The sequence below is a fragment of the Drosophila sechellia genome, chromosome 2L (assembly GCF_004382195.2).
Source record: "Drosophila sechellia strain sech25 chromosome 2L, ASM438219v1, whole genome shotgun sequence".
NCBI lineage: Eukaryota > Metazoa > Arthropoda > Insecta > Diptera > Drosophilidae > Drosophila > Drosophila sechellia.
In genome coordinates this window covers 8,439,561-8,456,070 of record NC_045949.1, presented here as the reverse complement: position 1 = coordinate 8,456,070, position 16,510 = coordinate 8,439,561, and the positions used below count along the sequence as shown (strand labels likewise).

The window sequence follows — 16,510 nt, the reverse complement described above, 5'->3', positions numbered from 1 at the left end:
TTTTCCCAAACTTTTTTGCCTTTCCAGTGAGCTTTTAACTTTTAACTGCAAATGTTCGGTCAACCCCAAAAGAGCAAACAAGTTTTTTTTTCAACGTCCAACGTCCCTTTCAACGCGGAAATGGGTGCGTGGAAAAGGACTGGTGAATGCCACCTGGTTATTGAAAGCGCATTTGGACTCTTTTCATGCTCGTCCACTTTTCATTTCAACGGGTGAGAATAAAAAACAAGCGGCAAGAATGGCAAAAAACGAATGCTAAAATTAATGGGTAGAATGAACGCTTTTATGCACAAGACAGAAGAGCCTTTTGTTTGCTTGACATTTAACGTGACACGCGGGACATGTGCGCAAATGTGGGACTCCCCCTTTTTTAAGGATGGGGGCAGGAGATCTGTGCTAACTATGGGAAAAGTTAAAACCTGGACCCGCAACAGAGTCCTTCAAATGAAGCGACATTTTTTTTAATTTTGCCTTGTAATTAAAAGCAACAAAAGCAGCAAATAGTAGCCGAAGGAAAGGGACACAAGACAAAAGCTGCAGAAAGTCAGGGAAAATGAAAATAAGGAATGGAAAAATAATTATTACAGACAAAAACCTGAGAAATGCTTAAGGTAGAAAGATAGACAAACAAGTAAGGATGCTATGTATGACGTGATAAGAAAGAAAAACTTAAGGAAACCTTAGAGAAAATAATGAATAAGAGTAGATTGAAATACAGTTTTTCATTCGTTTAAGTGAAAATAGCTATAGTTATAATTTAGTCTAATACTTGCTTTTTGGATTATTACATTTTTGTAAATTCTGTTAGTACTGCTTATGATCTTGAAGCAAAATCTCTGTTTCGTTTTTTTACTCAGTTCGTTTTGAAGACGATTTTCAAGACCTTAGCCAGCGCTCGCAACCATTCTCATTTGTATGATAATGATTCTCATTTGTTGTCCCTGAAGCTTTTCCTCACTCACAAAAGGCCCGTGCCAGCCAGCCCATCTCATTACTCAGCCTGCTGTCCCCCGAAGCGCTTTTTGTGCTACAAGTCCAACTTTTGTTTAATGCCACCGCGGGCCTTTTGTCGACCTGGCCAAAAACTTTGTAAGCCCAAAATTGTAAGCTAATATTTGCCTTACCTACATCTGCACACAATACCGCCGTGACACACACACACACACACGTTCATCTGCATAGAGGGAAAAGTGGAACCGGAAAAGAGCGAGAAATTCCGCAACCAAAAATCTAATATTTACCTTGACTTTGCAAAAAGCAAACTGCAAGCTAAAAAATAGAGAAAAAGAGAGAGAAAATACAACGAAAGCGAAGCGGTCCCAGTCCAATTCCCTTTTCCCCATGAGCACACTCGCATAGTATGTATATTTGAACAAAGGACCGGCCAGACAGGAAATAGAAAAGGGAACCCCGTGTCAGAGTCTATCACTTTAATCAACTGGACCGGGCACTGACTGCTCGAAATTATGCAAATTCAACGGAAAATAAAATAAAATTTCTGACGTTCGGGCACATGTAGCGACTGGAGTGGCGGAGTCCTTCGTGTTTGACATTGACTTGCGAACGTGACTGTGCAAGGACCGGCCAACTTAATGGTCAACTTTTCGATCCTGCGGCATTTTCTCGCCACCTCGCCACCAAACAAATCGCACACACCAAACCAAATAAAAAAAAAATAAAAAAAGGCGAAAAAAATACGTTGATTATTAAATATTTTCTTAATGAATTTTTCATTTGCACTCGCGGAATTCCTGAACAGGTTGGCAGTCCTGGTTACAACGGTAAATATTTCCCCAAGATGGCGCGCGCAAACAAAATGGCGTCCGTTTACAGGTGTGATGACCATTCGCCAAGGCCTCATTCCCTGCAAATATTTCAGATTCACATTCGCATGCAATGGTCGTAGCGGAAGGGCAGAAAACAATGCGGCATTAAAAATGCAAAAACCTCTTCTTAAATGCAAGTCAAATGTTGCTCTTAGTGCTGCCGAGAGAAATAAGAGAAAAAGGCCATAAAACGCCAGGACTAGCGCTCAGCAGAAAGGCAAATGTGCAGTCAGTCAATAATAAAGGCTTCCGGAAGGAAGATATGCAAGGCGGACTCCTAAGATTATAAAGACGAAAAAATATTCCATTGTTAAATGAATTAGTTTTAAAATCACGTTCACTGAAAAATTCAATTTATTCGGACTTTAAACGATGCCCTGTCTATATAATTAATCCTGTTTTTACTGTATCAGCTATAAATTTGGTGTAATAAATGTGAAAATTACTTTTTACTTATTGGCATTAACACCATCGCAAATTTCATTTCATGTTTCAACAAAACAAAAACCAACACCGATAGTTGTCTTGAAAGAAAGGAAGACCTTACTTCAAGGAAACGAAGCAAATTTATTCCTGACACCTCTCATAAAAATTATATGAAAACCGAAAAAGAAATAAACTTCTCTGCTCAAGGGTAGAAGGAAAAAAGCGGCTTGGCTTGCCGGAAAACAAAATGCAGCGACGCGTGAAAAGCATTCCCCGTCTTTGGAAACGATTCCACACACCCCGGTGAAAAAGCAACAATAACACGGCGGACGAAACAAATAAAAAAAAGTGTGGAGAAGGAAAAATCCCTCGTTGAGATTTGCATTTAATTGAAATGAACGCCAACGGTCGACAGAGGACACATCAAATGGCTAGACCAGACCAGACAGAATCTGAATCTGAATCCGAATCGGAATCCGAAACCGAATCGGACGCACAAACGGCATGGGAGAAAAGAGCGGGAGGCAAGCGTCCAAAATTCAGGGGATCCTGGAGTTTATTCTTTCGGAGGACCTCGAAACGAAAACTGAAATGAATGCCGCGAGCTGACCCTGGGAACAGGACACATCTCCTTCGAATTCCAGCTTATCGGAGCAGTGGCTCCATTCCATTTCATCCCACTCTTAGCTCAATGGCAATTTTTGATTTGCTTTGTTTTGCCATGCCTCCACTGCGTCATTGCCAAAGTTGTCAATTTCGTTTTCGCTGAGGTCGGCAACTTGATGGAGTTACGCCGTTTGCGGCGAATCGCCGTAATTTAATAGGGATTTTCGGAATTCCGGGTGTGAATGCGATTGATAAGTGAGATTACGAAATTTGCATTTAATTTGTTTTAGGTAGACACTGATTGGCCTATTAGGCCATTTGGAGTAGGTGAAATTCCCTTTGACACACATCTCACGTTACCAATTAATTGAGTTCACAGCAGTCAACTCAATTAATTCAAAATTGTCTTGTTTTATGTAACAGCAACCAAATCAGTGGTGAATAGTTTTATCACATCATAGACTTTTTTGTTTTGCATTTGAATGCATACAATTTTGAGCAAATCAAATTTATTTAGCATGTGACGAAAGCCACGACAGCAAAATAAATAGTTTTGAAGCAGCGGGATTGCCATTTTTTCGATGCTTTGAAAGCGTCATTAATATTTTAAATCGTATGCCAATTACATTTGAATTCATCAACAATTTATAAACGAAAAAACTCTATTAAAAAATCAAAGCGCGTAAAAGAATTATGTAAATGTTGCGGAATTCATTTAGCCTCCAGTGAAATACATTTCATATTTACACAGAGCACAAACAGAGGTATTTGTTATTATTTTAACATTCTATATCCTGAATTGGTATATAAAAAGAAAAATGGGATATATGCAGTATCGCAACGGATCTGAAATGAACAACTGCGTTTACTTAAAATTGAGTAAAATCAATATATTAACATGTTTCTTACTTTTCGCTGCGGACAAGCGTGTTTCGAGCCAAATGAAATTAATCGGGAGACGTTAAGGGAAATGCCGTAAAGGCTTGTAAATTCATTTAGTCCAAAAGAGCCGAGCTGCGGGCATCGAGGTCGTTTCAGCGACCTGCGGTTGCCACGAACTGTGACAGGATATGAACTCCATGTCATTTATGCAGCAATTAACGCCAGGCACATGCGCCACAGGATCGAAAGGACATGCACCTGCAGGATCTCGGCGTCGTATTGCATGCCGCTTTAATTATTATTGTATTATATTGCATTTATTTACGCACATCGCGCCCTGCTTTCCACATATCCTTTGTGCACTCACCGGAAAAGTATGCATTTTCCCGACCCGACGACCCTGCTGATGTCTTGCGCGGCTTGTTGGAACATCAGATGGGCCACACAGTTGGGTTGCTTGATGACAACAAAATGTCGCAACAAATTACCAGGTGTTTCCCCATAAGGAAACCAAAGAATTCCACCAGACGACATATGTATGTTTGCAACCAAGTGCGAGAATTGCAGCGGAATAAATATGTTCGATTAAATGGCGGAAAGTTGGCCGGGAAGAAATGAAGTTAAGTAAAAGCAGGAATATTGAAATGTTTTCTTTTAAAATAAAATCCGTTGTTATTTCTGCGTTCTTACTGCATTTTTAAACAATTTACATTAATCTTTCTTACTTTCGCTGTTAAAATTGAAATATCTGAAATTAAGTATACTATTCCTTTGAGGTATACATTTCATCGTCATTAGGGGCCATCCCCTTTTCGCAGGAACGTGATGTGTTATCCAAACAGGGTCTAAATGATGCCACTGAGTCTCACATCCCCATCCTGCCCAGAAATGTGCTGTTTACTCGCATAATCCCGGATCTTGGCTCCTGGAACCCAAACTCACATGACTCAGATAAGATGTGCTTTACATGTGCCTAAACAAACACGAGATGGGGGCATGTACCTGGGCGCCGTTCAGTCAGGTGCAGGTTACTTTGCTCCGGGTACCCACCCGAGCCCACATCCATTTACAACTGGGGCACACGAGAATGAATCACAAGCTGACACAGTGACAGTGTTGGTATTGTCGGTGTAGCAAAAGTAGCTAGGTTGTAAATAATAGCTAAAAAATAATATTTGCTTACTATAATAATAAATAAAAACATTATTAAGCTATTACAACAGCAAGGAGCTTAATTAAAAGTTTTAACAATTACAAAGACAATTATATTCGCTCTTTGTACCCGGCTAACTAATTATATATACTTTAATTTTAATTGATTTAAATCACAAAATCAATTGGAAAGACCCTTCTTTACAAATATAGTGGCGTACTGGCAATAAAAAGGTATATACCAGATATAAGAAACTTTTCTCGATTAAGAACTTTCTATACTTGGCTAAGAAACAACTAACTTGCCAGTACTGTCAGGATCTCAGGACTCAGGTGTATGCACTAAGTACACGCGTCACTTATTACAGAGACAATGATATGCCGCTTGCACACAAATATGGGCACGACACGGTTTAAAAGCCTGGCTGTTTTGGGGCGCCCCGGCTCCAAGGACTGGAGGATCCCGGGCCCGAACCTTCAAACAAATGTCGGCGGGTGTAATTGATCAGGAGTGACTGGGGCACGCACACAATCAAACAATGACTTGCAGTTGCCCCATAAATCGGCTGCACTTAATGCCGCGGCAGAATGGAGGTGCCACCTAAGAAATGCTCGGCACGAAATCCAAAATGTCAGGACGAGCAGCAGGCAGATGATACAAACATGTGTGCGATGCATTTTATACAGGAAGAAAATTTCTTGGAAATTGTGAGGCTTTCACAGCGATAGGACACGTTCAAGCCGTACGAGCTGGTAATCATACTAAAACGAACTTAAACCCATAAAGTGAGACAACTTTAGGGGCTAAAGCCTATTACCCGTTGCTTTCAAAAATAATATTTTAATAGTTATCACTACAATATAGAACATTAAAACACAAGGCTTTCGAAAAATAAGAAAATTTAAGGTTAAGGTGGACTATTTCCTTACATTTAAATTATAAGCTAGCTAGATATTGGGTAATAATCAGTGAACTTTGAATTTTAAGCACAAGTCCCAAATGTTTAACGACTTTGAGTAACCTGGTTTTTAATTTTCTTCCAGTGCCCAAGGCGCAAGCACGTGCTGAAGTTGATGTGTATTGCCACATGACAATACATGACCCATCCTCGGTGGAATCGCCAACTGGTGCTCCGCTCGGATGATGATGAAGCTGATGATGGCGACGACGAGGATGGGCACTTTGCTCCTGTTTAATGATGCCGTTTGCCTGTCGTTCGGAGGACATCTGCCCGGCTCATCTCGTCGTGGCTGAGCCATCTCAGTGCCGTGACAGCAGCATGTAGGTTATGCGCTCGCTTTGCGCTTTTCATCAGTACGGATCCGGATCCGGACACGGAGCGGGGCCATCTCCCCTCTCTGGTCACCCTTTCTGCGAGTGCATCACCCTCCTTCTGCTACCCTACTGATGATCCAATGACCCATAAAACGGACGCTGCCACCGGGCGGAATCAGCTTTGCCGGGCTTTTGTGGTTCACGTGGCACGCGCACATAAAGTGCCAACTGCAGTGATGACCAGACCAAGGTACAATTTCTTTAATTGACCCACATGGGGTTGTGTGCCAAAAATATGTAGCAAACTTAATGGAAATGCCATTCAGCAATAAAAAGCTAAACATTCTTATACAAATCTTTTTATATGTATATAATCAGAGCATTTGTTTTGTCATATTTAACTAAGAATTCACAATTCGATGATTATAATTTTTAGTTTAAGAAAAGTGCCAAGTTTTCCAGTTTAAATGTACCTTGTGTACATTAAAGCCGGGTCAAAAATACCTTTTGGTACTTCGCATCTCTGAGGGTAGCTCATGCTAAATCGAGCGTTGGCAACTATCCGGATCACATACACAAACGTCCGCGGACGAGGACTTAACTTTGCAGCTATGCTGTGTGAACCGCCCACCAATTTGCATCGATGCATCTGCCTCGAATTGCGGCCACCGGTTGGCACAACCTGCCTTTCTGGTGTCTTTGAGATGTACAAAAATAGTCATATGTGTTTATTTTTCGACTGTCAAGTCGATTAAAGATTTTTGAAACGTATGTGCGTTTCGTCACTATCTCAAAAAGCTAACAAACGCCTTTTTAATTACTTTGCAACGAAATTAGGATTGTAGTATATAGCTTGAAGTTACAGATTTTATTAAAACAAATGATGTATTGATAAAACATGATGGTTTTAAAATAAGCAACCTATTCCATAGTGTAATTGATTGGACTTCTCAATTCTAGACTCCTGTGGATTTATTTAACTATTCAGTAGATTCTACTTGAGGGTTTTAGTAGCAGACAAAGCAAAGGGGACTGAGTTAAATCCTAGGAAAAGCTTTCAGAATTCAACTCGTCAATGTCATCATTGCCATCGTGCATGATGTTATGATGAAAGCATAGATATATGTATGTACATACACACTTCTAGATTCCTTCGACTACTTGTGGCTTTTCGAGGTCCCTGCAACGAGTTTTTAGCCCGCTCAGCACTTTGTCGGGATAAACTTCTTCCGCAGCGTTTTATTTATTTAAACGGAAAGCCGATGAAGCTGAAAGTCTTAAGTGCCGAATGGTTGGTTCGGTGGAAAAACGCTTGCTTTGAAATCGGCCAAAGAGGCCGGGCTTTTATAATTTTACGCAGCTGAATACGTACGGCACACGTACCAGAGATACAAAAGACATAAAGAGTACAAAAGATATAAAGTAAACTGAAAGTAAAGATAAAAGCGCCACAGGCTCAGAAGAAGTGCAAAGACAATGATAAGGGCGAGCCGGAAAAATGCTTGTCAAAATGAAAGAGGAAAACAGGAGAAAATGTAAAACGCTAAAGTCGTCTCTCGGGTTCGGTTTTCCTTTCCTTTCCATTTTTTTTTCTTTCTACTTGACATGGCGGGTGCGGGACCTCTCAAAGGCAATAATTTTCCCTTGGAATTTTCACCTTGGCAACTGATGAATTGAAAAACTTAAAGTTTCTAGAGATGCTAATGGAGTGCAGTTGTTTAAAGGGACGAGTAAGGTAGACTAATAGGTATACTTAGGTAGCGCATCTAGATACTTGTTGTGGAAGTGGAAGTCTTCATATGGTATATTACACACCTGCAAAGATACAAAAGTAAATGATTTCATTAGTATATGGGTTATGAGTTATATTATTTAGGCAATTTATATGCTAAACCACTTGACTTTATCTATGTAATTATAAATATATGTTATTTATATATGTATTTAGTTAGTTTTCCTATCCATACCCCTATATATGCACATCTTCTAGATCCAATTTAATTCTATACTAATTAACTTCTTTTTTCCAATTGAGCTTTGGCAGCACTTTCATTAGTTTGTATTGATATACATTTTTAATAGCACACACTTGGACCAGTGATTTCCATTTGCGCTCGCCTCGTTTTTCGTCAATTTACTCAATTCACTGATTAGTTTTCAATTGGAGCAGCCATTAGAGCTCCATTTGAGTAATGCACATCGTGTTGTGCAACTGCAACTGTGTTGGACAGTTGCCTGGCGACTGTCGGCTAAAATGAATAATCGAATGGTGCTCGGAATTGGGAGCTGAATGGAATTCTGGTTCTGCCCCTTTGTGCATATTGCCATCGTGGTTCGCTGCTCGCTCGCTTCCGTTGCAGCTGGTTTTTCGCCTCACCCCCCAACCCACGAAAACAGTTTTTGCCCTTTTTTCCGATTGCTTTCCAACAAGCCGGCAATTTATTTGCTCGTGACAAGGGGTTCCAACCAAAGTAACAAAACAACGTTTAAAAGATGCAAATACCGCTGGGGTTCCTCTATATATTGCGAATGGCAAAATGGCAATAAAGAGAACTAAAATCAATGGAAATATTCGCGTTGGCATAAATTCCCTTTGAGGGAAACACAAGAGGGCACACAAAAAAATGCTCACACAGAACGAGAATACAATTCGAAAAAGTTTGTAACCCAGATTCCTTTACCCTTTCGCTTGCAATTTTTCACCAATTTTGTGTTATTATTATTATTTGTTTTTTTTTTTTCGAAACTTTAGACGCAGGTGTACTGCGCATATAAGCTGAAAATGGCGGAAAATGTATAAGGAGGGGGCAGGAACTGCAAAATATTCATGGTTTGCATCAGACCAACGACAGAGCCTCAAATGGAATTCTCAATTATATCAATATCATGACGGATATCGGATTGCTAAAAATATTATCAGCTGAAAAAAATGAGACTTAAAATTACAAAAACCCTACCGGTATCAAGATAGTTATTAAATAGCATACATTAAAATTAGTTAGTCCCCTTGATAATATCCTGCTTACGTCCCTGATGGGAAATGTTGCTTTTGGGTTCCGTTTTGTGGTCTTCATATTACAGGATCTGGGCAAACTTTTTCCACTAGCCGTCCTTCATCCTGTTTTGTTTCTGTTATTGCTGCTATTCTCGAATTCGCTTTGCCTGTCCCAAACAAAAACACATTCAAACACACACACACACTCGCGCACACCCACATGTCCTGGGGCAAATTTATTGAATTCGCATAGCAGCCAGGAAGGCAACTTAATTTTGAGGAGAAACTTTGTTAAGGTTCGCCATGTGCTCCAACAAACAGGAAACAAGCAAAAGGGCCAGCCAAACCCTCCCAGACATTTTCAAGTTCCCTTTTTCGTGGGCGGCGGATGGAGGGGGCGTGACCAGCCAACAACAAACGATGCTAAAGTTGGAGGTTTCGGTTTGTGTTTGTATTTTGTTAAGTGTTGAAAATTTATTAGTTTCACCTTAATTTGTTTGTTGCCTGCTTTTCGTGGAAGCGGGTGGAGAGAGTCCCCAAGGAGTATCCGAAAACGTTATTCTTTCGCAGGCAATTTATTGTTATTGCTTTCAACACCCAGCCACAACAATCTCATACAAATATTAATGAGGAAAGTGGTGCCGCCGTCAATCACCCAATGCGTACGTTTCAGAAATCATTTAAATCCGCATTCAAAAGATATAACTGCTACCTACACATAGGCTCTTTTGTTGCTTGAGATGACTTTTTGTCTTTTTCATTAATATTTTAAAAAAAAAACTCCATCTCCCCGACGGGGAATTGAACCCCGGTCTCCCGCGTGACAGGCGGGGATACTAACCACTATACTATCGAGGATGTTGTTTGCCGTTTGCCAGATATGTAACTTATAGCCCATAGCAATAACTATGTGCCCAATGATTCTAAAAGCTTTAATCTAATTAGATTATTGCAATCGTTTCCGAGTTATTCACATAACGTATACGTAGACGAAAGCTTTAAAGCCTTAAAGCACACATCGCACAGTGGGCATAAGGGCAAAAAAAAAAAAGATGAACGTACTACAATAAATGGGCGTGCGAGCGGGATGGCAAATCAAAGTCAGCAGTGCAGCCAAATGGGAAAACATTGTTTTAAAACAATGAAATACAAGCTGGTGCTGCCGCTGCTGCTGCTTCTGGTGGGCTTTCAACCGGGGAGCCAAGCTGAGCTACAAGCTGCAAGGACCAGCAACACGCAATAAAAGACAAAAGTGGAATATGTGCCACAACGCTGAACAGATGCCAACGACCAACATTCTACCGATCCCTATCCCCTTCCCATAGCCACCCCTGACGACCCCCTTCCGACGGCACCCCTGCCAGAACATGCGAGTCCACTTGAAACTTTGCGCTATTGTACTTTCACCCCCTACCAGCCATATATATATTTTTTTCTACAGCCGCTTCCAGCTGCGGACTTTCTCTAGAATCTTTGGCCAACTAAAGCCACTCACAACTGGCTAAAAAACTGGGGGAAATAAAAAAAAAATACATGTAGAGAGTCGGCAGAATCCAAACGGTTTTTACTTCGCAGTAGTAAGCTTCATAACATATTAAAAAATATATTTACTTCTAGAATGTAGATGATATTATGCCAAAGTTATTTAGCATTCACATTTAATGTTCATAATAAATTTGCAAGAAAGCTTAAAAAATTTTTAATACTTATCGTTGTAAAGACTGTCTATAAATGATATCATCACACAATTATACCAAAAAGTTATAAGTAATTTTAAATACTTAAGCATATCGTATATAAGTCCCAGAACAATTATCTCAATACATATAACCATTTTTTAATCCGAAAACCAATTTGTGCTTAAAAAAGAGTATACACCGCATGGTAGAAAAAAAAAACTATTACTCATGCAGCTACTGAAACTGCTGTTTGGGGAAAAAAAAGTTGGAAAATATAATTGCTGTGCTGCTTTGGCAAACTCCATTAAATTTATAAAGTGGGCAAAAGTTTTATTCTCATGCTTGCACATTTTTTATCCGCCACTTCAGACTGTGTGAATGGGCATATGAGCGCTTATTGATTAATAGTTTTATTGCATTCATGCAGACCCCGGTCATTAATTTTGCATGTTAAATAAAAGAGCACTCAATTATGTGGGCTGCATTCGAGGCGGGTAGTTGGCTGAATGAAATATTGATGCACTTTATGCTGGGCCTACCGTCAAACAATGCATGTTTGATGTGGAATTAAAGTCTTTTTCGCTCTCTGCACACGAATATTGATTAGTTTGGGCCGGAAAACAATATTAAATATTCCTGTGAGCTGCAAAAGGTTGGGATTATGTTCTTGGTGCATTTAATAGTTAAGCTCCTTTCAGTGGGTTCCATTGTGAAATGTGTGCCATAAGCTATAACATTTAAAGCGATTCATTCATATAAAATGTACTCAAAAGCAATTTGTTCCCAAAAGAACAGAGTTTTGATAGCTTAAGAATTTGATTAGAAAAATGTACGCAAGATGGCAGGGCATCAAAGCAATAGTTGGCGAATCCCAAGGATGAGGCGCCAAAATGCCTTCGAGGCGGATAAACCTGAACGGAATATTTAAAAAAAAAATTAACAGGACAGACCCAAGAGATTTTCCCAACCGCCCAGAAGAGGCTGCGAAAAGCTTTTTCCCATTTCATTTTCATAATTTCGCCATTTGGCAAGTATCTCACGCGTTTGCAATTATGTGAGGATTTTTCATTTCATTTGAGTTCGGGTCCATTCGAGACCGCAGTTGTAAGAGATTCTTCTATTGTTCATGTTTTGCTTGCTGCACATTTATGCGCAACCGCATTTCTAAAGCAATAAATTCTGCAGCTTTGCCCCAAAGTTGTGGAAGCAACAAAAATATGGACAAACGGAATACAAAAAGTACGTGAAAGCTGCAAAAGAAAACTTTGCTCATTTGTGGCCACCGAATATTTTGATTTCCATTTTTATATTCACTCAGCAAAGCTCTGCGTGAAATATAAATTAATAAGTGTGCACACGGCAAGAAATTAAACATATTTTTTGACGTCGTTCAAAATCATTTTTTAACTATTTTTTTTTAAATAATTATATTGAAAACAGAAGTTATTTGAAATTTTTTTTTATATGCTTTACTTTCAACAAAATGTGTTGTCATACATAACCAATGATTTCTCCCACACTTAAAATAAATATTTCTTTTCTTAAAATGCTTATTGTAGTTGCTAAAATTTGTGCGTACAGTTGAACAACTGAAAAAAAAGTATATAAATATTTCACACGCTTGTTTTTATTGAAAAGAATATTTTTTGATGTTCCTGCAGCTGTTTACTTGGCTGCCTTTCATTATTTGATTTCATTTTTTCTGTTGCCTCCATTCTAAGCAAAGTTTTGTGGACTTTTCGCCCGAGCCAAGCAGCTTGTTATTATTATTTTTTGCCCTCAATGGCAAAAGTTGTAGTAGGAAACAACAATTTCTGCACCCACACCCCCGCACCAAACTCTAACCACTTTACTCAGTTCAACCTTTGGTCCAAGTTCCCGTCGAGTTTTACCATGAAAATTAATTGCGCATTTATTTTGAGTGAGTTTTCGCATCCTGGCGCAGTAAAAAGGACGAGACTGGGGGCCTTTCCTTATAACAACCTGCCAGCATTTGCTGTTGCCATTCGCCGTCTTCTGCGGTTCCTTTCATCCCCAGGAAAACACGGCGGCGGTAAAAGTTAAGTAACCGTGCTCGAGTGGCATCGCCCTTCTACAGGTGACTGCGAAGAGGTTTATGCGTGTGAAGCTCACGCTCCATTCAGGCAATCAGTATGGCAGCTACTTGCGGTCCTGCACGAGATAGAAGACCATCTCGGGAAAATTTAAAAGGAAAATCACCAAAAGGCAGGTGGGGGAATCCAACTAACCAATAGTACACACTTTACAGGAGAAACTGACAGCGTGATTGCTCCATAAATCTTTTGGTTTAAATCTATGGCAGCATTAGGATTAAACCTCATATAAAGAAGTATCTATCTGATAATAAACTCTTTAAAGTACTAGCTGATGGCTAAATAAATCAGTTGGTTTGTATCTAAGCTCATAAATTGTAATGATTAAAGCTTAATTCATTTCAAAATAATATCTATAGCTGTGGTCAGCAGACGAATCGCTTCATAAATATGCTTATTTATATCTACCAGAACTCGTAAATTTAACAAATTCAGCCATAATTGCATTTTATTTTATTATTTTATTATCAAGGCGGTAGATTTGCTGCTTAAAGTATAAATTCGCAAAACATTAAGCACAGCTATTATGTAAGTCAACTAATAAGTTCTCAAACTATAGTGTTTCCCATCCAGCCCGCAAATCAATGTGGTTACGATTAAATTTACCGAATCGTGATGAAACCGCAGAAACTAATAATGAAAAATCCTAAATGTTAAACGACCCCCTGGGGTAGACAGTTATTGCAACACCCAGTCAAGTTCGATGAAAAGTTGCAGACACCCAAATTATACACCCCAATCAACCAGCCACCCATCCCACCCACATCATTTGCAATCCGATAACAATGCGGGTGCGTTTATTTGCACGATACACGAATGCCAACAAGAAATTCCTCTCGGATAGTCATGGTCCATGCAAATTACGTTAGGCCGGCGACTTTGATGTCGCCAGCAGTGAAATCGAATCACAGGGCAAACACTCAACGTGCCACGTTATCCGATCCGTTGTGGCAACCTGATTTGCTAACGATAATTTCCAGTTTTGAAAGCCATGGCATTTGCATTTCAGTATAGTGCGAGGAGGCACTATGGAGGATTATTGGAGAGCTCCATTGCGGAGCCCCCCCTTTTGATTAGCAATTATACAAGTAGTACTGGATGTGGTCGAGAGCTTGTTGAGAGCCAAATAAGAGGATTGCGACGTAAATAAAATATTTTTCGTTCCTAAGAACATAATAGTTCTTTCTAGAAATAAATTTATCTATGATCTATGACGTCATTCTGTACTTCCATCCAATTCATAGTACGTCCTAATACGAGTTAGTCATTCTGATAAATGTATATGATTTTATCAAGATATCAGGCTGATTTCAAACCCCTAATTTATTGGGGTTGCAGTTGCCGGGACTCTGACGACACTAATCAGAATTAGTTGCTGCTATATCCGTCCGGCAGTCAGTTTGCCCCACTGCTTAGTCGTACTTTGTGTCTACAATTTATTTCAGTCGTTTTAATTGATTCTGTCGCTTTTCTCGCTCGGGGGTTCCATGGTTTGCTCCATGGGCTGCCAAAGACGCAGAGTGCAGCCGGCGCATCTTGTTATTTGTAGCAATTAATATCCAATATCTGGGTGCTGGCATCATTAGTTTATTTTCCTTTCGCTGCCAACTTTATTTTTATTCCCTTTCCAACTAATATGTATATATACATCCCTTTTTTTTGTTATTCTTTTCTATCTGTCCGATACGTTTCACTTGGCGCTACAAAGAAAGCTACTAATATCAATGGGAAAACTACAACAAAGGCGCAGGCCAACTTCAGTACTGTTATTAAGAAGCGAATGGAAATTACACTGGGAAAATCTCTTACTATCATTTAGATCAATTGAAATCTATGGCTTTAATGTTCTATAACTATAACTAACTAGTAAAGATTCATATACTCCTCCATTTTATCGATATTTAAAAGTAGCTGTATAAGAAATCACTCATTATTCAGTGAATATTTTTGCTATATCTTTAGATTTTAAATTTAAATTGCAATTTTTCCGACAGTGTACAGGATGACCGGGGTTGACTGGCTTTTGCTCGACTCCTTCCTGATGATGCTGCATTTGACAGACCATTTATCATCCCACTAATTGTGTATCATTAAAAAAAGAGGCAAGTCCGCGCGCAGATACGACACTGGCGCCGATGTTAACCCAAAGGATCCGGGCTAGGAGCGGGAAATACAAAATAAAAACAGCTCCGTTTTCATCCGCCAGACGAAGCCACAGCCGGCGGTATCGATGTTCGCTGACAATAGCAGACTGTGACAAGCAGCCGGGCTTGGCTCGAATGCCGGCGACATTAACAGGGGGCACTGGCTACAACAAACAGTCAGTGACAGTGATAGAAATCTGTGGCAAGCAGATTAAACGTGTTCACAGTCCGCCGGCAGGAGGCAAATGGAAGGAGGTGTCTTTGTAGAAGTCAGTCATCATTATCGCCACTTTGCCACGCGCCGAATGAAGCGCAAACACAATGGGTGCAAAAAATCAATAACACAACTAATGATTCTCAAGAATATACATATATCAGATAACCCAAGATTGAAAACTTTCAATAAACAAAACCAAAATACACAGCTATTGATTGGCTTTCAGAATCCCTTAGAGATCTCCTTTCATTTTGAGGATATCCAATATTTCAATATAATAGGATCTGATATTATAGAGTCTGCTGACTTGGTAAGTTCCATCTACTCTTAGAATTTCATTTAATATGATGTGGTATGTGTTATGCGTTTTAGATCAGAAATCAATAACTTGAAGCGTGCTAGCTTTTTTCTATCCCATTTTATGTTAGCAAAACAAAAGTATATAGTCATATAAAGGTCCGATCCCAGAATTTAACCCTTTTCACCAGTAATCCCCACTGTTCAAGAACGCGGACGACAACAATGGAGCCGGATGTGTGTCGATGGTGGGGGAAGCCAGACTAATGAGAAACGTGCGCCATGAGTTGCGATAAATGGTTAAGTCAGCGGAATCGCTGATAGTAGTAAGCCATCTATTGCAGGTTTTGCCCCCGGCAGACCCTCGCAACGCACAAATACATAATAATCATAAAAATTCAAAGCTCCATCGCCCCCTCACACTCACTAAATGGCATCGATGATGGATTACGACGTCAACTCGTTGGTTATGGTACTGAAATTGAGCCCGAGGCCTGATGAAAATGTTAATGTCGTTGCCAATCGCTTTGTTAATCCATCCATCCCATCATGCCATCCAGGACGAGTTGCTTGATTTTGCGATTCCCCGGCCTCGGTCCATTCCCATGGTGAGGTCGGAGGAAAACAATTATGACCAGCTTTGTGCAGGATCTCCCCGAACTGGTGGCCAAGTTAGTTTGGTGTCCAGGACTGGGCGAAAGTTGTCACGTAATACACACTAATTAATATTGATATTTTCTGATAATGAGCCTTCGATGGCGTGGCCATTGCAATTTCTGCTTAGTCAATGGCATTTTGATAGGCCGGAATCGATATTCTGCCCCGGGGATAACTTGCTTCTAATTAGAGCGAAATGCTAATTGAAATAGTAGAGTTGGAAATTCGCTTAAGTGTAT

At 39.8% G+C, this 16,510-nt stretch overlaps 1 protein-coding gene and 1 non-coding gene across 3 annotated transcripts in view; both read right to left on the bottom strand.

Moving 5' to 3' along the window:
- Positions 1 to 16,510, bottom strand: part of LOC6611722 (semaphorin-1A) — a 115,363-nt gene that overhangs the window by 36,019 nt on the left and 62,834 nt on the right. The gene's annotated exons all lie outside the window — the stretch shown is intronic.
- Trnad-guc lies at positions 9,950 to 10,021 on the bottom strand. The gene has a single exon. It is a non-coding gene; the product is annotated as a tRNA-Asp (tRNA).